Genomic DNA, 24635 nt, shown 5'->3' with positions numbered 1-24635 from the left:
TTTGATTTTGTCGTACTTCTGAAAAAAATCATAACTACATGCAGGAAAATTTAGACGTACGGGCCGGTTTGAGGGCTAATTTTTTGCGCCGTGTTCTGAAGTTTTTATTGGTACCATTTTTGCATTGATCGGACTTTTTGATCGCTTTTTCTAAAAAATTTTATGATATAAAAAGTGAACAAAAATACGCTATTTTGGACTTTGGAATTTTTTTGCGCATACGCCATTGACCGTGCGGTTTAATTAACGATATATTATTTATAGTTGGGACATTTACGCACGCGGCGATACCACATATGTTTATTTATATTTACACAGTTTTTTTTATGGGAAAAGGGGGGGGGGTGATTAAAACTTTTATTAGGGAAGGGGTTAAATTACCTTTATTAACTTAATTTTTTTCCCTTTTTTTTTGCAGTGCTATAGCTCCCATCGCGATTTTATTGTGATAGACCCGATAAGCCCGACTGAGCTGCCGGGAAGCTTTTACTTTCGTTTTCGATGCGGTGATCAACTTTGATCGCCGCGTCTTAAGGGTTAATAGCGCGCGACACAACGATCTGTGCCACGCGCTATTAGCCCAGGGTCCAGGCTATCAATAGCAGCCGGGACCGACCCGGTGTGATGCGGGGCCCTGCGTCCTTAAGAGGTTAATACATAATGTCATGAGGGGCGTGGCTGTGAAATCACAATCACGGCCTCCGGCTCCGAGTGTTCTGAAGGAAATATTCAGAACGCCAGAGCACCGGAGAACCCCTTTAACAATTCAGGAAATTTGTAATATATGCCTTTTTACCTTTTTCCCCCTCATCTTATAATAGCCATAAATCTTTTATTTTTCCACCTAGACCAGGGGTCTCATACTGGTGGCCCTCCAGATGTTGCAGGAGGCCGATGTTGCTGGAGGCTGCAGCCCACTGTTGTCCGGCCATGTCCAGGCATGCTGGGAGTTAAAGTTTTTCAACATCTGCAGGGCCACAGTTTGAGACCCCTGGTCTAGACCCATACGAGGCTTGTTTTTTGTGGGACCAATTGTATTTTGTAGTGACAGACTTAATTTTTCTATAAAATATGCAGCAAAGCTGAAAATATTATTAGTGAGGTAAGATTGAAAAAAAAATGCACTTTTGCTTATTTTAGGGTGGGGGTTGGTCTTTTTAAACCTTGGGTCAAACTTACAGGTTTCTTGATTCTTCAGGTCAGTACAATTACAACCATATTTAATTATGATTTTCTAGATTAAAAGGAATTAAAACTTAAATGGGCACTTTCATTAAAACTAATTCTTGCTGTTGAACTCCTTATGGTAAATAAAAAATCTTTCTAATGTACTTTGTTTAAAACAAATGAAGTTTTCTATGTTTTATTTGTGTTTAAAAAAAGCTGCCACTAGGTGTCTCCCTACTTGTCCAGAGCACATTTCTCCGTCTCTCTTGCCCAGACTTTGGACTCCTGCTGGCCTGGCCGAAGTCCAAAATCAGGAAATGCTGAGAGGGGTGTGTGTGGCCTTAGCCAGTCATAGCTCATCTCACACTGAACTGCTCTGGGCTGTGTGTAGCAGAGTGAGGGAGGAAGTTCTCCCCTGTATGGCTTCAGATGATGTCACACCTGCTGGGGAACGCCCCTTCCCGGTCTGTGAATCTGACTGAGAAGAAAATACAGAACAATATCAAGGTAGAAAACGGAAAAATAATAAACGTAAAGGCAGGAGGTGGTTTATCATGATGGGGCAGTGACCTGGGAGGATTATATAATTTAACAAGATCATGAGAGGTGCTCTCTAGGGTCTATTCACATGTACAGTATTCTGCATAGATTTGATGCCCAAGATTTTCTGCTGCAGATTTCAATGTAAACTCAATGACTGAACACGAAATCTGCGCAGAATACTGTACGTGTGAATAGACCCTAAAGAAAAAAAGGGATATGCTTAACCATGTGCTGTTCTGACCCCTATCATTTTTTTGCTGAAAGCAGCCGGGTGCTGCGGATATGGAGCGGGATGTAGAGGTAAATATGTTACGGGCCTAAATTTTGATGATGTAGGAATAATAAATATAATAAAGCCCAGAGAACCTTGTGGATGTATAATGACCCACATCAGTAGGGGCCACAGCCCTTACATTTTTATTTTCTAAATTTTCACAGCTCTAATGATCTCCCTTTTGTAAGCGCTGGATAGAATCCAAAACTGTCCCTAAGGTGACCAGAGATTGTTTGGCCTAAAGCAATTCCCCTTGTCCTCCCCATACACTTGGCTCCGCAGAGATGACATGTGTTCTCAATGAGGAGAGGAAAACAAGTGACTGCCAGACTCCTCTGTCCTCCTTCAGACTCTTCTGTCCTCCTCCAGACTATTCTGTCCTCCTCCAGACTCCTCTGTCCTCCTCCAGACTCTTCTGTCCTCCTCCAGACTCTACTGTCCTTCTCCAGACTCCTCTGTCCTCCTCCAGACTCTTCTGTCCTCCTCCAGACTCTACTGTCCTTCTCCAGACTCCTCTGTCCTCCTTCAGACTCTTCTGTCCTCCTCCAGACTCTTCTGTCCTCCTCCAGACTCCTCTGTCCTCCTTCAGACTCCTCTGTCCTCCTTCTGTCTCCTTAATATTCCTCTTTCTCCTCCAGACTCTACTGTCCTTCTCCAGACTCCTCTGTCCTCCTTCAGACTCTTCTGTCCTCCTCCAGACTCTTCTGTCCTTCTCCAGACTCCTCTGTCCTCCTTCAGACTCTTCTGTCCTCCTCCAGACTCTTCTGTCCTCCTCCAGACTCCTCTGTCCTCCTTCAGACTCCTCTGTCCTCCTTCTGTCTCCTTAATATTCCTCTTTCTCCTCCAGACTCCTGTCCCCTCCAGACTCCTCCTCTGTCCTCCTCCAGACTCCTCTGTCCTCCTTCAGACTCTTTTGTCCTCCTCCAGACTCTTCTGTCCTCCTCCAGACTCCTCTGTCCTCCTTCTGTCCCCTTAATATTCCTCTTTCTCCTCCAGACTCCTGTCCCCTCCAGACTCCTCCTCTTCCTCCTCCAGTCTCCTCCTCCTCCTCCAGACTCCTCTGCCCCCTCCAGACTCCTCCTCCGTACTCCTCTGTCCTTCTCCAGACTCTTCTGTCCTCCAGACACCTCTATCCTCCTCCTCCAGACTCCTCTGTCCTCCTCCTTCAGACTCCACTATCCTCATCCAGACTCTTCTGTCCTCCTCCTCCAGACTCCTCTGTCCTCCTCCTCCAGACTCCTCTCTCCACCTCCTCCAGACTCCTCTGTCCTCCTCCTTCAGACTCCGCTAGACTCCTCTATCCTCCTCCAGACTCCTCCGACCTCCTCCTCTAGATTCCTTCTCCAGACTCCTCCTCCAGACTCCTCTGTCCTCCTCTAGACTCTTCTATCCTCCAGACTCCTCTATCCTCCTCCTCCAGACTCTACTATCCTCATCCAGACTCTTCTGTCCTCCTCCTCCAGACTCTTCTGTCCTCCTTATCCAGACTCCTCCTCCTCCAGACTCCTCTGTCCTCCTCCTTCAGACTCCGCTATCCTCCTCTAGACTCCTCTATCCTCCTCCAGACTCCTCTGACCTCCTCCTCCTCCAGACTCCTCCGACCTATCATGGTGAGGCTTTTATCTGTATATTTCAGGGACAGATACAATGTCTCTCTGGGATTCTGCACCAAGGAGGAAATAGGAAAACCCTGACCCTTGACCCGGCTCCATCGGCCCTTACGTCTTGTGTGTTATATGTGTTATATACAGATGTGGGACAATGAAGCTTCTGTGAGATTAATATCTGACACGGTCATGTGATCTCAGGAATACAATAGGGGAACAGCTTATCCCCTTTGTGATATAAATGGCTTCTTCGCATTATTTTATTATTTTCAGTGCTACAATTTTTGGGTTCATACAACTTTTTCATTTTTTCTATGAACGATGACTAAAAAAAACTGAACTTCTGGATTTTTTTAAAATTATTGTTATTTTTTATAACTTCTCACCAACTCCTGGCACTAGGGAGGTGTCTGGGAGGCGGAGTCTCCAACTTCTTCCCCACCCTATTCAGCTTAGTTGACTGGTGGTCTCTCTTTCTATCCCCAGAACAGAGGTCAGACATCCTCAGTGCACGTGTAGCCAGTGCTCCATTTATTCTCTATGGTAGGGGTTCTCAACCGGTGGTACGCCACGGGTTGTGCGGGGGAGCGTCAAGGCGCTGACAAGTACCGGCCAGGCATTGCGGGGAATGGCTGCAGCAACTCTCTGTAAAGTACCGCGGCCGCAGCTCTGCCCGAGGCTACTTTACGGGAGCTGCGTGGTTACCAGGCAGACGTGTGATGTCCCCTGATGTTGCGTGGAGGTGCCGCACAGCGCAGGAGGACGCGCTGTATACCCAAACAGGCCGGGTAATGTTAAAAAAGAAAAAAAAAAGAAGTAAAAAGTAAGTGTATGGGAGGGGGGGATGTTATTGGCACAAGGGCATTAAGATGGAGGGGGGGGGGGGTGATGGACAGAGGTGTCAGCAGAGAGCACTGTGGTCAGACTGGAAAGAACTACACAACTTCCTGTGGAGCATGAAGCAGCTGAAAGAGTTAAAAAAGTTAAAGTAAAAAAAAAATGTAATTTACAGATCTGTTTAACTTTCTGGCACCAGTTGATTTGAAGAAAAATATAATTTAAAAAATTATACCCCTTTCGGGTCTATTCACACATCGCGTACAGGATCCTGCGCAGATTTGATGCGCAGGATTTGTAACTGCAGATTAGAAGCGGTGCTCAGTCATTTAGTTTACATTGAGATCTGCAGCAGAAAATCGTGTGAATCAAATCTGCGCAGGATACTGTACGTGTGAACAGACCCTTAAGGAAGCCATTGAGTCCGCCTTTGGCTGTCCAGGCATGCTGGGAGTTGTAGTTTTGCAACAGCTGGAGGCAAACTGTTTGGGAAAACACTGATATATATATATATGTTTTTTTTTTTGTTTTTTTTTGGGGGGGGGGGGGGGTTCCTAGTGTACCTAATAAAATGTCCAGTGAGTGTAACTTAGTTGACTCTAATGTTCTTTCCCCCTGAATATAGATGAATAATAATAATAATGGGATTGTGCGCGGCGGACGTGTCATTCGTGGGAGATGATGAAGATGATGTCGCCTGCAGGAACAGGAGCCGCGGGGAACATTTGTCAGGTAAATTGTCTTATTACATTATCTCCTGTAACATTGGATTTAATGTCATGACAACATACAGGCGCTGTGTGTGCGCAGGGGGGTAATGACATTATAACCGATGGATCTGGGCCGCATCTTCATCACACCTGTCACCCTCCATTCATAGAACGACAGTGTGACGGAAAGATGAAAAATACCCCCGAGATACGGTAAACACCGGCCTCCTGTGCTGGTGAACTGCATATGACAATGAGAGAAATAAAAGGAAACAGAAGCACAGAGTGTTTCAGGAGAGGAGAGTTCACAGGACCTCACAGACTGACGGAGCAGAGATCCCCAGCAGCACAGAGTATTTCAGGAGAGGAGCGTGCTGATCTTACGGGATCTCACAGACTGAAGGAGCAGAGATCCCCAGCAGCACAGAGTATTTCAGGAGAGGAGCGTGCTGATCTTACGGGATCTCACAGAATGAAGGAGCAGAGATCCCCAGCAGCACAGAGTATTTCAGGAGAGGAGCGCGCTGATCTTACGGGGTCTCACAGACTGACGGAGCAGAGATCCCCAGCAGCACAGAGTATTTCAGGAGAGGAGCGTGCTGATCTTACGGGGTCTCACAGACTGACGGAGCAGAGATCCCCAGCAGCACAGAGTATTTCAGGAGAGGGTCGTGCTAATCTTACGGGACCTCACAGAATGAAGGAGCAGAGATCCCCAGCAGCACAGAGTATTTCAGGAGAGGGTCGTGCTAATCTTACGGGATCTCACAGACTGACGGAGCAGAGATCCCCAGCAGCACAGAGTATTTCAGGAGAGGAGCGTGCTGATCTTACGGGACCTTACAGACTGACGGAGCAGAGATCCCCAGCAGCACAGAGTATTTCAGGAGAGGAGCGTGCTGATCTTACGGGATCTCACAGACTGACGGAGCAGAGATCCCCAGCAGCACAGAGTATTTCAGGAGAGGAGCGTGCTGATCTTTCGGGGTCTCACAGACTGACGGAGCAGAGATCCCCAGCAGCACAGAGTATTTCAGGAGAGGAGCGTGCTGATCTTATGGGATCTCACAGACTGACGGTGCAGAGATCCCCAGCAGCACAGAGTATTTCAGGAGAGGAGCGTGCTGATCTTACGGGGTCTCACAGACTGACGGAGCAGAGATCCCCAGCAGCACAGAGTATTTCAGGAGAGGAGCGTGCTGATCTTACGGGATCTCACAGACTGACGGAGCAGAGATCCCCAGCAGCACAGAGTATTTCAGGAGAGGAGCGTGCTGATCTTACGAGATCTCACAGACTGATGGAGCAGAGATCCCCAGCAGCACAGAGTGTTTCAGGAGAGGAGCGTGCTGATCTTACGGGGTCTCACAGACTGACGGAGCAGAGATCCCCAGCAGCACAGAGTATTTCAGGAGAGGAGCGTGCTGATCTTACGGGATCTCACAGACTGAAGGAGCAGAGATCCCCAGCAGCACAGAGTATTTCAGGAGAGGAGCGTGCTGATCTTACGGGATCTCACAGAATGAAGGAGCAGAGATCCCCAGCAGCACAGAGTATTTCAGGAGAGGAGCGCGCTGATCTTACGGGATCTCACAGACTGACGGAGCAGAGATCCCCAGCAGCACAGAATATTTCAGGAGAGGAGCGTGCTGATCTTACGGGACCTCACAGAATGAAGGAGCAGAGATCCCCAGCAGCACAGAGTATTTCAGGAGAGGAGCGTGCTGATCTTACGGGATCTCACAGAATGAAGGAGCAGAGATCCCCAGCAGCACAGAGTATTTCAGGAGAGGAGCGTGCTGATCTTATGGGATCTCACAGAATGAAGGAGCAGAGATCCCCAGCAGCACAGAGTATTTCAGGAGAGGAGCGTGCTGATCTTACGGGGTCTCACAGACTGACGGAGCAGAGATCCCCAGCAGCACAGAGTATTTCAGGAGAGGAGCGTGCTGATCTTACGGGACCTCACAGACTGAAGGAGCGGAGATCCCCAGCAGCACAGAGTATTTCAGGAGAGGAGCGTGCTGATCTTACGGGATCTCACAGACTGACGGAGCAGAGATCCCCAGCAGCACAGAGTATTTCAGGAGAGGAGCGTGCTGATCTTACGGGATCTCACAGAATGAAGGAGCAGAGATCCTCAGCAGCACAGAGTATTTCAGGAGAGGAGCGTGCTGATCTTACGGGATCTCACAGACTGACGGAGCAGAGATCCCCAGCAGCACAGAGTATTTCAGGAGAGGAGCGTGCTGATCTTATGGGATCTCACAGACTGACGGAGCAGAGATCCCAGCAGCACAGAGTATTTCAGGAGAGGAGCGTGCTGATCTTACGGGATCTCACAGAATGAAGGAGCAGAGATCCCCAGCAGCACAGAGTATTTCAGGAGAGGAGCGTGCTGATCTTACGGGATCTCACAGACTGACGGAGCAGAGATCCCCAGCAGCACAGAGTATTTCAGGAGAGGAGCGTACTGATCTTACGGGATCTCACAGACTGACGGAGCAGAGATCCCCAGCAGCACAGAGTGTTTCAGGAGAGGAGCGTGCTGATCTTACGGGATCTCACAGACTGACGGAGCAGAGATCCCCAGCAGCACAGAGTATTTCAGGAGAGGAGCGTGCTGATCTTACGGGATCTCACAGACTGACGGAGCAGAGATCCCCAGCAGCACAGAGTGTTTCAGGAGAGGAGCGTGCTGATCTTACGGGATCTCACAGACTGACGGAGCAGAGATCCCCAGCAGCACAGAGTGTTTCAGGAGAGGAGCGTGCTGATCTTACGGGATCTCACAGAATGAAGGAGCAGAGATCCCCAGCAGCACAGAGTATTTCAGGAGAGGATTGCGCTCACTATGTAGGAGGTCACAGATTGATAATTAATGGGGTACTCCGGCACTAGACATCTTATCCCCTATCCAAAGGATAGGGGATAAGATGTCTGATCGTGGGGGACCAATGCTGGGGACCCCGGCAATCTCCCTGCTGCACCCAGCGTTCGTTTAGAGCGTCAGGTACAGCGCCGGAGGCTCAAGACGTCACGACCGCGCCCCCACCCATAGACTTCCATTGAGGGGGCGTGGCTGTGATGTCACAAGCGGGGCGCAGCCATGACATCACGAGCCACCGCCCCACATCGCCAGTCATCTGGCACGGAGCAAATTTTACTCCGTGCACCAGATGTCAGGTTTGCCAGAGCCAAGATCGCAGGGGTCCCCAGGGGCAGGACACCCGTGATCATATATCTTATCCCCTATCCTTTGAATAGGTAGTACCCCTTTAAGTACCCCTTTAATCCTTCCAGTACTTATCAGCTGCTGTATGCCCTACTGGAAGTTGTGTAGCTCTTTCCAGTCTGACCACAGAGCTCTCTGCTGCCACCTCTGTCCATCAACAAAGACGTGGTCTCAAATGGCTGGAGGTGCTGAACCCCAAATGCAGGGGGAGCAGATCCTGCCCTTGTGATCCATTGCTAGGGGCGTTCCCCAGCACAAAATGCATACAATGGGGGAAGACTACAAGTGCCACAATGGCATCCTACACCAGATAAACGGTGTGGATGTGTAACAATTAGAATAATACAATAATATAGGAATTTAGGTGAACTACTGTGGTAGATGTAAACAGTGACATATGGCTGACCCTCAACACTGATGTTAAAATTGAGACATTATCCAGTATATCCTTATATGAAGGACACACCAGAGCCCGCACACCAACGCCAAGGTTTCTCAAGTGGCGCGGGACCTATCACTGCCCCTAGCAACGGACCACAAGCGCAGGATCTGCTCCCCCAGCATAAATGCACAACTGCATTTGGGGTTGAGCACTAGTGTTGAGCGCGAATATTCGCAATTCAAATATTTATTGCGAATTTCGCATATTCGCGAATATAGCACTATATATTCGCAATTACGAATATTCGCAAATTTGTTTTCCCCCACAGAACACATCACAGTGATCTCATCCCTCCCTGCTTCCAGCTTGTGGTCTAAAGAAGGCTCCTATACTATTTGCTGGAGCGCAAATTTTCGCAAAGATGAGAATAGGCGAAAATCCTCACATTTGCGAATATCGTCACTAAAGAATATTAGGAGATAGATAGTTAGATAATATAGGTAGATAGTTATCCGCATGCGCACATTCGCAAAATTCAGATATTCGATATATTCGTGGTTATTTGCGCATGCGAAAATAACCGCGAATATATCGAATATGTGAATTTCACGAATATAGGACTAATATTCTTCCATATGTTCGCGAAATATCGCAAATTTGAAGATGGCATATGCCGCTCATCACTACTGAGCACCTCCTGCCATTTGAGACCACATCTTTGTTGTTGTTTAAATCTTATACTTGGCGGTGTATAAACTCCACATTTAATGCGCCTTGATCACTATTATAACCAGCATTAAAGAGGTACTCCGGTGGAAAACGTTTTTATTTATTTATTTTTTTTAAAGGGGTACTCCGGCACTTAGATATCTTATCCCCTATCCTTTGGATAGGGGATAAGATGCCTGATCGCGGGGTTCCCGCCGCTGAGGACCCCCGTGATCTTGCACGCCGCACCAATTATAATCAGTCCCCTGAGCGTCTTCACTCCGGGTCTGATTACTGTTGATCACGGGGCCGGAGCATTGTGACGTCACAGCTCCGCCCCCTCACACCCCCTCCCAGCTGTCACGCCCCTCTCATAGGCTTGCATTGAGGGGGCGGAGCATGATGTCACACGGGGGCGGGGCCGTGATGTCACAATGCTCCGGCCCCGTGATTGACAGTAATCAGACCCGGAGCAAACACGCTCCGGGGGCTGATTATAATGGCGGGACCCCCACGATAAGGCATCTTATCCCCTATCCTTTGGATGGGGGATAAGATGTCTAAGTGCTGGAGTACCCCTTTAAATCAACTGGTGCCAGAAAGTTGAACAGATTAGTAAATTACTTCTATTAAAAAATCGTAATCCTTCCAGTACTTATTTGCTGCTGAATACTACAGAGGAAATTCTTTTCTTTTTGGAACACAGAGCTCTCTGCTGACATCACAAGCACAGTGCTCTCTGCTGACACCTCTGTCCATTTTAGGAACTGTCCAGAGTAGGAGAAAATCCCTATAGAAAACATATGCTGCTCTGGACAGTTCCTAAAATGGACAGAGATGTCAGCAGAGAGCACTGTGCTCGTGATGTCAGCAGAGAGCTCTGTGTTCCAAAAATAAAATAAAAAAGAGATTACATAGTGGAAGGAGCAAAACTAACAATAAAAGGTGCAGAGGGGCCCAGGAACCTAAGGGGCCCATATGATCTCTTCTATATGAGGACACTAGTACCATACATGAAGCTGGGGGCCCATTTACAGATTTGGGGACCCTCATCTCCACCTTCCGGTTTGCAGCTTAATGTGATTTTTCTGGTTATTTCCTGTACGTTTACGTCTTAGGTTTTTCGAATTCGCTGGCGAGGTTTCTCCTCTCCAGAGTCGGATACTTTCCTTGGCACCGAAGATCAAAGGCTCCATGTTTATTATATTAAATAAGTACATAGAGAGGGAGCGGGGCCCCGGCCAGGGAGATGGAGCAGAGGATTCTGGGAGCTGGTGTATTGGCAGAACCCCCGGACTACTGGCCTGGGAACCGCGGTGAAGGAACCCCCGGGACGAGCGCTTATTAATACTGCCTATAAATGTCCCATCCATCTGATAAAACTCCATCAATAATTCATTGGATTTCATTCACACAACCACATAGGAGTATATCACCCCTTGTGTGCTGCTGAGCCACTGTATCTAAGCTTTTTATGTGTGATACTGTCTGCAGAACTGCTGTATCTAAACCATTCATGCGTGATACTGTCTGCAGAACTGCTGTATCTAAGCCTTTCATTTGATACTGTCTGCAGAACTGCTGTATCTAAACCATTCATGCGTGATACTGTCTGCAGAACTGCTGTATCTAAACCCTTCATGTGTGATACTGTCTGCAGAACTGCTGTATCTAAACCATTCATGCGTGATACTGTCTGCAGAACTGCTGTATCTAAACCCTTCATGTGTGATGCAGTCTTCTGGGTCACTGTATCTAACCCCTCAAATGCAGTCTACTGAGCTGTGTATCTGACTCTAACATGTGTGATACTGTGTGTTGTATCTAAGTTGACCATACGTGATACTCTCTTATTAGTTCAATCATATTATGTGTGATACTGTGTGTTGTGTCTAAGTAGATCATACGTGATACTCTCTTCTGAGTCCAATCATATCATGTGTGGTACTGTCTGCTGAACCCAAGATGCAATGTTTCCCAACCAGTGTGCCTCCAACTGTCGTAAAACTACAATTCCCAGCATGCCCGGACAGCCAAAGGCTGTCCGGGCATGCTGGGAGTTGTAGTTTAGCGACAGCTGGAGGCACACTGGTTGGGAAATATGATGGATGATGTGTGATGACTGTCAACCCACTGTATTAAATTCTATTATTCATGATACTGTCTGCTGAGCTCCTGTATCTAAACCATTCATGTGTGATACTGTCCTCTGAGTCACTGTATTTAGCCCCTCAAATGCAGTCTGCTGAGCTGTGATACTGTTTCCTGTATCTAAGCCGATCATAAGTGATACTGTCTGCTGAGCTGCTGTATCTAAGCAGATCATGTATGATGTCTGCTAAGCCGCTGTATCTAAATGTATGATGTCTGCTGAGCTGTTGTATCTTATCCTACCATGTGCAATACTGTCTGCTGTATCTAAACTCATCAAGTATGATACTGTATACTAGGCAGCTATATCTAATCCTATATTGTGTGATATTGACTGCTGAGCTGTGTATCTAATCCTATGTTGTGCGATACTGTCTGAAGAACTGCTGTATCTAATTTTATCATGTGTGATACTTTCTGCTGAGCTGCTGTATCTAATCTGATCATGCGTGATACTGTCTGCTGAGCTGCTGTATCTAAACCATTCATGTGTGATACTGTCCTCTGAGTCACTGTATTTAGCCCCTCAAATCCAGTCTGCTGAGCTGTGATACTGTTTCCTGTACCTAAGCCGATCATACGTGATACTGTCTGCAGAGCTGTTGTATCTAACCCTACCATGTGGAATAATGTCTGCTGTATCTAAACTCATCAACTGGGATACTGTATGCTACGCAGCTATATCTAATCCTATATTGTGTGATATTGTCTGCTGAGCTGTGTATCTAATCCCATGTTGTGTGATACCGTCTGCAGAGCTGCTGTATCTAACTTTATCATGTGTGATACTTTCTGCTGAGCTGCTGTATCTAATCCCATGTTGTGTGATACTTTCTGCTGAGCTGCTGTATCTAATCCTATCACCTATGATCATGTCTGCTGAGCTGCTGTATCTAATCTGATCATGTGTGATACTGTCTGCTGAGCTGCTGTATCTAATCCTACCATGTGGTACGGCCTCGGAGTATCATGTAGCAGTAACAGAAGCAGTGACACAGTCTGGGGGGGCAGTTGCATATATTTTGGGGGCACAGGACGTATCACAGACATTACACACTAAACAGTCTCTTATATGATGATGATGTCATCGTGAGGTCACAGGTAAACACGTCCGTTCCTTCCCCTCTAGTGTTTCGGCTGCTCTGGGATGTTGGACAGAATCCACGCGGCCGGAGACAGGACGCCGAAGGATAAAATCGTAAAGGCCACAAATGTTTCCTGCAAAAACAACAGGTTATATTAGTTATGTATCACAGGTAATAAGAGCCGTCTCGGGCCGCGTTCACACAGAGCAGTTCTGCATAAAAAACGCATCCTGTAACAACGCACGCGATTTACCACAAATGGCGGAAGTTCTGATGCGGTTTTTGCCGGCGGATTTATTCCAGGTAAAATACTTTTTTGCGAACAAGTTTCACCTGTAATAACCTGCGGTAAGTTACCATATAAGGTATGTGCTTTTAATAATGTGATTTTTGCAGCATTTAATAAAAAATAAAAAAAAAATACAAATTGCACTGTGTGATCCCGACCCAAGACCCCATTCACACGGCCATATTGTGGATCCATATTATTTCCATATTTAAAGGGGTACTCCGGTTAAAAACATTTTTTTATTTATCAACTGGTGCCAGAAAGTTAAACAGATTTGTAAATGACTTCTATAAGAAAATCTTTACCCTTCCAGTACTTTTTAGCAGCTGTATGCTACAGAGGAAATTATTTTCTTTTTGAATTTCTTTTTTGTCTTGTCCACAGTGCTCTCTGCTGTCACCTCTGTCCATGTCAGGAACTGTTCAGAGCAGCATAGGTTTGTTATGGGGATTTTCTCCTGCTCTGGTCAGTTCCTGATACGGGCATCGGGTGTCAGCAGAGAGCACTGTGGACAAGACAAAAAAGAAATTAAAAAAGAAAATAATTTCCTCTGTAGCATACAGAAGCTAATAAGTACTGGAAGGATTTAGATTTTTTAATAGAAGTAATTTACAAATCTGTTTAACTTTCTGGCACCAGTTGATAAAAAAAAAAAAAATATGTTTTCCACCAGAGTATCCCTTTAACTTCCATCACAAACTGATGGGAGTTGTAGTTTTGCAAAAGCCAGAGAGCTGCAGGTTAGAGAACCCTGCTCTAAGGTGTCTCAGGGCATGCTGGGAGTTGTAGTTTTACAACATCTGGATAGCCACAGGTTTGGGGAACCCTGCTTTATTGTCTTAGGGCATGATGAGAGTTGTAGTTTTACAACAGACAGAAAGCCACAGGTTGGGAACCCCTGCTCTATGGTATCCCAGGGCATTCTGGGAGTTATAGTACTACAACAGCTGCAGAGCTACAGCTTGGACAACATTGGTCTAGTCATATCTAGTTGACAGCTGAAAGCAGTCAGGGCATGATGAGAGTTGTAGTTTTGCAACAAATTGAGAGCCATGGCATATGGATTACTGTTATACACATATGCATGTAAAAAAAACTAAACTATATATAGCAGTGTTGAGTATGCAATTTAGCTTAAAGGGGTTATCCAGGCTAACCTACGGATTTTCTGCTGCGTATCTGGTGCAGAAAATCCGCAGCTGATTTTGCTTCCATTGACTTCAATGGGTCTGAAGAAAAATCTGCCTCTACTGCGGATTTTCTGCTGACCTGTTGAAGTCAATGGTAGCAAAATTTTCTGCAGATTTTCTGCAGCAGATACGCAGCAGAAAATCCACAAGTAATCCGCCCGTGTGAACGTACCCTTAATGAAAGAAATGAGAAATAAATTTTTCCAAAAACAGCACCTCCCTTGTCCTCAGGTTGAGTGTGGTATTGCAGCTGAGTTCCATTAAAGTGAATGGAGTCAAGTTGTAATACCGCACACGACCTGAGGACAGGGGTGGCGCTGTTAGCTCTGTTTTTCTATTCCTGAATAACCCCTTTGACTCTCATCTGTCTATGTTAGTATTTTCTAACCAGAGTGCCTCCAGCAGTTGCAAAACTACAACTCCCAGCATGCCCGGACAGCCAACGGCTGTCCGGGCATGCTGGGAGTTGTAGTTTTGCAACCGCTGGAGGCATTGTGGTTGGGAAACACTAGTCTATGTGTTGCCATGGTAAACCTACAGCAGTGGTCTCCAAAAGGTGGACCTCCACATTTTGCAAGACTACAACTCCCAGCATGCCCGGCCAGCCGTTGCATGCTGGGAATTGTAATTTTTCACCTACCGCCTTGTCTTATTATCCCTGTGCATCAAATAGTCAACTGACAAACTCAGTTCTGCTACACGTCTAAAAAAAAATATATTATAATAATAATAATGATAATAATAATAATAACAATAATAATAACCAACTCAGCTCTGCTACACCTCTAATAAAAAAATTATAATAATAATAAACAATAATAACAACAACCAACTTAGCTCTGATACACCTCTAATATATATATATATATATATATATATATATATATATATATATATATATATAATAATAACAATAATAAAAATGATAACCAACTCAGCTCTGATACACCTCTAAAAAAAAATGTAATAATAACAATAATAATAACCAACTCAGCTCTGCTACACCTCTAATAAAAAAATTATAATAATAATAAACAATAATAACAACAACCAACTTAGCTCTGATACACCTCTAAAATATATATATATATATATATATATATATATATATATATAATAATAACAATAATAAAAATGATAACCAACTCAGCTCTGATACACCTCTAAAAAAAAATGTAATAATAACAATAATAATAATAACCAACTCAGCTCTGCTACACCTCTGAAAAAAATATAATTATAATAATAATAACAACCAATTCAGCTCTGCTACACATCTTAAACAATATAATAATAATAATAATAACCAACTCAGCTCTGCTACACCTCTAAAAGAATATAATAATAATAAGAACCAACTCAGCTCTGCTACACCTGTAAAAAAAATTATAATAATAATAATTAGAATAAAATTTTTTTAAATAAAGTGCTACTCACAAACGCTCCGACCTCATTCTTGGGGGCTTGGTGTGGTAGAACGTTTTGGGAGTGATGAGCGTCCACCATGGGCCCCTCGCAGATAGCGCAGCGGCCTTGTAGACCCCGGCTGACATGGTCCCTGTGATGTGACTTCCCAGAGCGCTGAGCCGTTCTGATGTGGGAAATGGATGGAATGAGACAAAGTGACAGAGCTGGGAGGAGAAGCCCGGACCCCTCCTCGCCGGACCCCCCTGACCGCGGACGTTTGATCATTCGGTGATTGACACTAATCATAATCTAATTCATTACGTCCTAATGGGACGGCGGCGAGGAGATAAAGGCCCTGTGTCCCAGGGGCCGCAAAATGGACAATAAGTGACGGCTCCTCCGCTCCTGTGTGAACGGCGCCAAACAAATGGAAGGTTCTGAATCATTTGATAACGTTTTTGCATCAGTTTTTTCCCCAATTTCCAATATCTCTGCTTGCTGTCAGCAAATAGGAACATTCCCATTAGATCCAAAGGATGATAAATCAGGGATAAACCCTAAGTTGGTGGTTTCCATACTATGAACCTCCTGCTGTTGCAAAACTACAACTCCCAGCATGCCCGGACAGCAGTTGCGTTGGTTGATTAAAAAAAAAATAGGGCGAAACCCTAAGTCAGTGGTCTTTAAACTGTGGACCTTCAGCTGTTGCAAAACTACAACTCCCAGCATGCCCGGAAAGCTGTTGTCTGATAACAACTAGGGCTAAACCCTGAGTTAGTGTTGCAAAACTACAACTCCCAGCATGCCTGGAAAGCTGTTGTCTGATAACAACTAGGGCTAAACCCGGAGTTAGTGTTGCAAAACTACAACTCCCAGCATGCCCGGAAAGCTGTTGTCTGATAACAACTAGGGCTAAACCCTGAGTTAGTGTTGCAAAACTACAACTCCCAGCATGCCCGGACAGCCAATGGCTGTCCGGGCATGCTGGGAGTTGTAATTTTGCAACAGCTGAAGGTCCAGAGTTTGGAGAACACTGCTCTAAGTCCTGTTACAATGGGGGAGATTTATCAAATCTTGTGCAGTGGAAGTTGACCAGTTGCCCATAGCAACCAATCAGATCGCTTCTTTCATATTTAAGAAAGGCCTCTGAAAAATGAAAGAAGCGATCTGATTGGTTGCTATGGGAGTCTGGGGTTCAGGATTTTCGCAACAGAACGTCCGCCAAGAAAATTCCGCAGTGAGAATGGTGCTGCAGGATCCCATTGAGAACAATGGGCGGCTGCTGCGCCGTGTTTTCCATGCAGAATTACGGCTCGGCAAATCCGTAGTGTGAATGGGCACCTGAGGCCTCGTTCACACACTTGGGTATTTTGGATCCGTATTATTTCTTTTCTTTATTTTTTTTTTTTCATACTGCACCTAAACTGTTTTTATTTCCATTTCCGATTTTTTTTTAGACGCTCATCTGTTTTCCATATGCAACTTGTACTTAGAACCTAGAGTTTAAAGGACTTAATTTAAAGGAGAACTCCGGGATGTATCACATTATCCCTAGGATAGGGGATCAGGGCTATATAGGGGATATAAGACGGTGTTTCCCAGCCAGGGTGCCTCCAGCTGTAACAAAACTACAACTCCCAGCATGCCCAGACAACCTTTTTTAAGGGTAGGGTCACACGTAAAGGATCCGCAGCGTATTTTACGCTTCAGATCTGCCAGTGACCAGACCCATTTTGTGCCTCCAGCTGTTGCAACCCCCTTTCCCCCGCCCCGGCCTGCGAGCCGCCGAGTCCACTCAGACATCGCAGAGCTGCCGCAATGTCTGAGTACGCCGCACATGCGCAGGGCACTCAGACATCGCGGTTGCTCCGCAATGTCAAAATGCACTCGCCAACTCGCAGGCCCCATGTGGCTGCTGGTAGCGGCGGATTGCTGCTGCGATCAGGCTGGGGCGAGGCGGGGGAACGGGGGTGGCAACAGGTGGAGGCACAAAATGGGTCGGGTCACCGGCGGATCTGCAGCGTAAAATACCCTAAAAGTGTTTCTCAACCAGGGTGCCTCCAGCTGTTGCAAAACTACAACTCCCAGCATGCCCCAAAAATCTCTATGTGTTTTCCAACCAGGGTGCGTCCAGTTGTTACAAAACTACAATTCCCAGCATGCCCGGAAAGCCTCTATATAAGTGTTTCCCAACTAGAGTGCCTCCAGCTGTTGCAAAACTACAACACCCAGCATGCCCGGACAGCCTCTTTATAAAAATGTTTTCCAATGAGTGTGCCTCCAGCTGTAACAAAACTATAACTCCCAGCATGCCTGGACATCCTCTATTTAAGTGTTTCCCAAACAAGGAGCCTCCAGCTATTGTAAAACTACAACTCCCAGCATGCCCAGACAATCTCTATAGAAGCGTTTCCCAACTGGGTGCGTCCAGTTGTTACAAAACTACAACTCCCAGCATGCCCCAAAAATCTCTATGTGTTTTCCAACCAGGGTGCGTCCAGTTGTTACAAAACTACAATTCCCAGCATGCCCGGAAAGCCTCTATATAAGTGTTTCCCAACTAGAGTGCCTCCAGCTGTTGCAAAACTACAACTCCCAGCATGCCCAGACAGCCTCTATATAAAAATGTTTTCCAATGAGTGTGCCTCTAGCTGTAACAAAACTACAGATCCCAGCATGCCTGGACATCCTCTATTTAAGTGTTTCCCAAACAAGGAGCCTCCAGCTATTGTAAAACTACAACTCCCAGCATGCCCAGACAATCTCTATAGAAGCGTTTCCCAACTGGGTGCATCCAGTTGTTACAAAACTACAACTCCCAGCATGCCCAGAAAGTCTCTATATGGGTACTTTCACATGGGCGGATTACCTGCAGAATTTCCGCTGTGTATTTGCTGCAGAAAATCCACAGCAGATAAACTGCTACCATTGAATTCAATGGGTCCAAAGGAAAATCTGCAAAACTGCCTCTATGGCGGATTTTCTGATGACCCATTGAAGTTAATGGTAGCAAAATCCTCTGCAGATTTTCCGCAGCAAATACGCAGAGAAAATTCTGCAGGTAATCCACCCATGTAAATGTACCATATAAGTGTTTCCCAACCAGAGTGCCTCCAGTTGTTGCAAAACTACAACTTCCAGCATGCCCGGACAGCCGTTGGCTGTCCGGGCATGCTGGGAGTTGTGGTTTTGCAACAGCTGGAGGCACCCCGGTTGGGAAACGCTGCAATAAGAGGCCAGTGGAGATGATACAGTACTGTCAGTATTGGATACATCAGGACAGCATATCTCCAAGTTCGTACTCTGCAGGGATACGGGTTTCAGGGCGACAATTCTCTACGGCGCGGCGACTCGCGGGGTGTCATCACTTTAAATATGATTATTTACTAAAACTGGAAGCAGCTGTTTGGCAGCGATTGTTTTCCATGACCTCCGAGGAGTTAACAGATGGAGCCCGGGATTAGGAACATTCTGCACATTTCTTGTCTCTTCATTTAAACCGCAATATTGTGCATGGGAAGAGAGGACGGAACGCTGCGCCGCTCCAACACAGCTACATGCACCGTTAAAGGGCCAGTACACTGGTTAATGATGCACTTTACCTTTAAAGGGGTACTCCGGTGGAAAACTTTTTTTTAAATCAACTGGTGCCAGAAAGTTAAACAGATTTGTAAATGACTTCTATTAAAAAATCTTAATCCTTCCAGTACTTATCAGCTGCTGAATACTACAGAGGAAATGGTTTTCTTTAGAACACAGAGCTCTCAGCTGACATCTCTGTCCATTTTAGGAACTGTCCAGAGCAGCATATGTTTGCTATGGGGATTTTCCCTACTCTGGACGGTTCTTAAAATGGACAGAGGTGTCAGCAGAGAGCACTGTGGTCATGATGTCAGCAGAGAGCTCTGTGTACCAAAAAGAAAACCATTTCCTCTGTAGTTTTCAGCAGCTAATAAGTCCTGGAGATCCTGATAATAAGGTTAGATTAGATACAGCAGACAGTATCACACGGATTACATTAGATACAGCAGACAGTATCACAAGGGGTAGATTAGATACACCAGCACAGCAGACAGTATCACACGGATTAGATACACCAGCACAGCAGACAGTATCACACGGATTAGATACACCAGCACAGCAGACAGTATCACACAGGTAAGATTAGATACATCAGACAGTATCACTCGGATTACATTAGATACAGCAGAGTATCACACTAGATACACCGGCGATACTGCGCTCTCCTCAGAACAGTCCGGAGCTCACCGGTGACGTCACGCCTGGTCACGTGATCGCTCGGCTGGTGACGTAGGCTGAGGGAGGGGGAAGAGACAAGATGGCGGCGGCGGGGCTCTGAGGCGGAGGGGAGCTCGGGGCCGCCTATCACCGGATTTATGGCCGCGGAGGAGAAAACCGGGAGGAGCCGGGAACTGCTGAGCCGCCGGGAAGTGAGTGTGAGGCGGGGGCCGGGCGGCTGTGGGGCTGAGAGGACGGGGCCTCCGCTATAGGGATCCTGTCAGTGACCGGAGGGGGCGGCCCCGGGTGTATGAGCCCCGAAACCTGCGCCCTATAGAGACCCTATATATATATACATATATATATATATATATATATATATATATATATATATATACACACACCCTGTTATACTTTATATTATACTGTACACTCTGTAGAGACCCCACACTATACTGTACACCCTATAGAGACCCTATATATATATATATATATATATACACACCCCCTGTTATACTGTATATTATACTGTACACCCCATAGAGACCCCCACACTATACTGTACACCCTATAGAGACCCTATATATATATATATATATACACCCCCTGTTATACTGTATATTATACTGTACACCCCATAGAGACCCCCACACTATACTGTACACCCTATAGAGACCCTATATACACACACCCCCTGTTATACTGTATATTATACTGTACACCCCATAGAGACCCACACTATACTGTACACCCTATAGAGACCCTATATATACACCCCCTGTTATACTTTATATTATACTGTACACCCTATAGAGACCCCCACACTATACTGTACACCCTATATACACCCCCCACGCTATACTGTACACCCTATATACACCCCCCCCACGCTATACTGTACACCCTATATACACCCCCCACGCTATACTGTACACCCTATATACACCCCCCACGCTATACTGTACACCCTATATACCCCCGCTACTGTACCCTAACCCCACGCTATACTGTACACCCCTATATACACCCCCCACGCTATACTGTACACCCCTATATACACCCCCCACGCTATACTGTACACCCCTATATACACCCCCCACGCTATACTGTACACCCCTATATACACCCCCCACGCTATACTGTACACCCCTATATACACCCCCCACGCTATACTGTACACCCCTATATACACCCCCCACGCTATACTGTACACCCCTATATACACCCCCCACGCTATACTGTACACCCTATACACCCCCCACGCTATACTGTACACCCTATATACACCCCCCACGCTATACTGTACACCCTATATACACCCCCCACGCTATACTGTACACCCTATATACACCCCCCACGCTATACTGTACACCCTATATACACCCCCCACGCTATACTGTACACCCTATATACACCCCCCACGCTATACTGTACACCCTATATACACCCCCCACGCTATACTGTACACCCTCCCACGCTATACTGTACACCCTATATACACCCCCCACAATATACTGTACACCCTATATACACCCCCCACAATATACTGTACACCCTATATACACCCCCCACAATATACTGTACACCCTATATACACCCCCCCACAATATACTGTACACCCTATATACACCCCCCACAATATACTGTACACCCCTATATACACCCCCCACAATATACTGTACACCCTATATACACCCCCCACAATATACTGTACACCCTATATACACCCCCACACTATACTGTACACCCTATATACACCCCCCCACAATATACTGTACACCCTATATACACCCCCACAATATACTGTACACCCTATATACACCCCCCACACTATACTGTACACCCTATATACACCCCCCACAATATACTGTACAACCCCCCACAATATACTGTACACCCTATATACACCCCCACACTATACTGTACACCCTATATACACCCCCCACACTATACTGTACAACTCCCCACAATATACTGTACACCCTATATTCACCCCCACACTATACTGTACACCCCTATATACACCCCCCACACTATACTGTACACCCTATATACACCCCCCACAATATACTGTACACCCTATATACACCCCCCACAATATACTGTACACCCTATATACACCCCCACAATATACTGTACACCCTATATACACCCCCCACAATATACTGTACAACCCCCCACAATATACTGTACACCCTATATACACCCCCACACTATACTGTACACCCTATATACACCCCCCACACTATACTGTACAACCCCCCACAATATACTGTACACCCTATATTCACCCCCACACTATACTGTACACCCCTATATACACCCCCCACACTATACTGTACACCCTATATACACCCCCCACAATATACTGTACACCCTATATACACCCCCCACAATATACTGTACACCCTATATACACCCCCACAATATACTGTACACCCTATATACACCCCCAACAATATACTGTACACCCTATATACACCCCCACAATATACTGTACACCCTATATACACCCCCACAATATACTGTACACCCTATATACACCCCACAATATACTGTACACCCTATATACACCCCCACAATATACTGTACACCCTATATACACCCCCACAATATACTGTACACCCTATATACACCCCCACAATATACTGTACAACTCCCCCACAATATACTGTACACCCTATATACACCCCCACAATATACTGTACACCCTATATACACCCCCCACAATATACTGTACACCCTATATACACCCCCCACAATATACTGTACAACCCCCCACAATATACTGTACACCCTATATACACCCCCACACTATACTGTACACCCTATATACATCCCCCCCACAATATACTGTACAACCCCCCACAATATACTGTACACCCTATATACACCCCCCAAAAAAATATTGTACAACCCCCACAATATACTGTACACCCTATATACACCCCCACAATATACTGTACAACCCCCCCCACAGTATACTGTACACTCTATATACACCCCCACAATATACTGTACAACTCCCCCACAATATACTGTACACCCCTATATACACCCCCACAATATACTGTACACCCTATATACACCCCCCCACAATATACTGTACACCCTATATACACCCCCACAATATACTGTACAACCCCCCCCCCCACAGTATACTGTACACTCTATATACACCCCCACAATATACTGTACAACTCCCCCACACTATACTGTACACCCTATATACACCCCCACAATATACTGTACACCCTATATACACCCCCCACAATATACTGTACACCCTATATACACCCCCACAATATACTGTACAACCCCCCACAATATACTGTACACCCTATATACACCCCCACAATATACTGTACACCCTATATACACCCCCACAATATACTGTACACCCTATATACACCCCCACAATATACTGTACACCCTATATACACCCCCACAATATACTGTACACCCTATATACACCCCCCACAATATACTGTACACCCTATATACACCCCCCACAATATACTGTACACCCTATATACACCCCCCACAATATACTGTACACCCTATATACACCCCCACAATATACTGTACACCCTATATACACCCCCCACAATATACTGTACACCCTATATACACCCCCCACAATATACTGTACACCCTATATACACCCCCCACAATATACTGTACACCCTATATACACCCCCCACAATATACTGTACACCCTATATACACCCCCACAATATACTGTACACCCTATATACACCCCCACAATATACTGTACACCCTATATACACCCCCCACAATATACTGTACACCCTATATACACCCCCCACAATATACTGTACACCCTATATACACCCCCCACAATATACTGTACACCCTATATACACCCCCCACAATATACTGTACACCCTATATACACCCCCCACAATATACTGTACACCCTATATACACCCCCCCACAATATACTGTACACCCTATATACACCCCCCCAATATACTGTACACCCTATATACACCCCCCACACTATACTGTACACCCTATATACACCCCCCACACTATACTGTACACCCTATATACACCCCCCACACTATACTGTACACCCTATATACACCCCCCACACTATACTGTACACCCTATATACACCCCCCACACTATACTGTACACCCTATATACACCCCCACACTATACTGTACACCCTATATACACCCCCCACACTATACTGTACAACCCCCCCACAATATACTGTACACCCTATATTCACCCCCACACTATACTGTACACCCCTATATACACCCCCCACACTATACTGTACACCCTATATACACCCCCCCACAATATACTGTACACCCTATATACACCCCCCACAATATACTGTACACCCTATATACACCCCCCACAATATACTGTACACCCTATATACACCCCCCACAATATACTGTACACCCTATATACACCCCCCACAATATACTGTACACCCTATATACACCCCCCACAATATACTGTACACCCTATATACACCCCCACAATATACTGTACACCCTATATACACCCCCACAATATACTGTACACCCTATATACACCCCCACAATATACTGTACACCCTATATACACCCCCACAATATACTGTACAACTCCCCCACAATATACTGTACACCCTATATACACCCCCACAATATACTGTACACCCTATATACACCCCCACAATATACTGTACACCCTATATACACCCCCACAATATACTGTACACCCTATATACACCCCCCACAATATACTGTACAACCCCCCACAATATACTGTACACCCTATATACA

The 24635-nt window shown here is 45.8% G+C and overlaps 1 protein-coding gene and 1 long non-coding RNA gene across 2 annotated transcripts in view; one reads left to right on the top strand and one right to left on the bottom strand.

The window, feature by feature from the left end:
* Positions 1 to 12616: 12616 nt before the first annotated feature.
* On the bottom strand, positions 12617 to 19886 carry LOC130295124 (uncharacterized). Its single transcript, XR_008848706.1, has 3 exons — positions 19782 to 19886; positions 15616 to 15769; positions 12617 to 12832 (listed from the first exon to the last, which is right to left on the bottom strand). It is a non-coding gene; the product is annotated as an uncharacterized LOC130295124 (long non-coding RNA).
* BTBD7 (BTB domain containing 7) overlaps positions 19886 to 24635 on the top strand; it is a 57091-nt gene continuing 52341 nt past the window's right edge. Inside the window, exon 1 of the mRNA XM_056545474.1 lies at positions 19886 to 20036. The gene's annotated coding sequence lies outside the window, so the exon portion shown is untranslated. The remainder of the gene's footprint in view (positions 20037 to 24635) is intronic.

The sequence above is a fragment of the Hyla sarda genome, chromosome 11 (genome assembly GCF_029499605.1).
Source record: "Hyla sarda isolate aHylSar1 chromosome 11, aHylSar1.hap1, whole genome shotgun sequence".
NCBI lineage: Eukaryota > Metazoa > Chordata > Amphibia > Anura > Hylidae > Hyla > Hyla sarda.
This window is presented reverse-complemented; position numbering and strand designations above follow the sequence as displayed.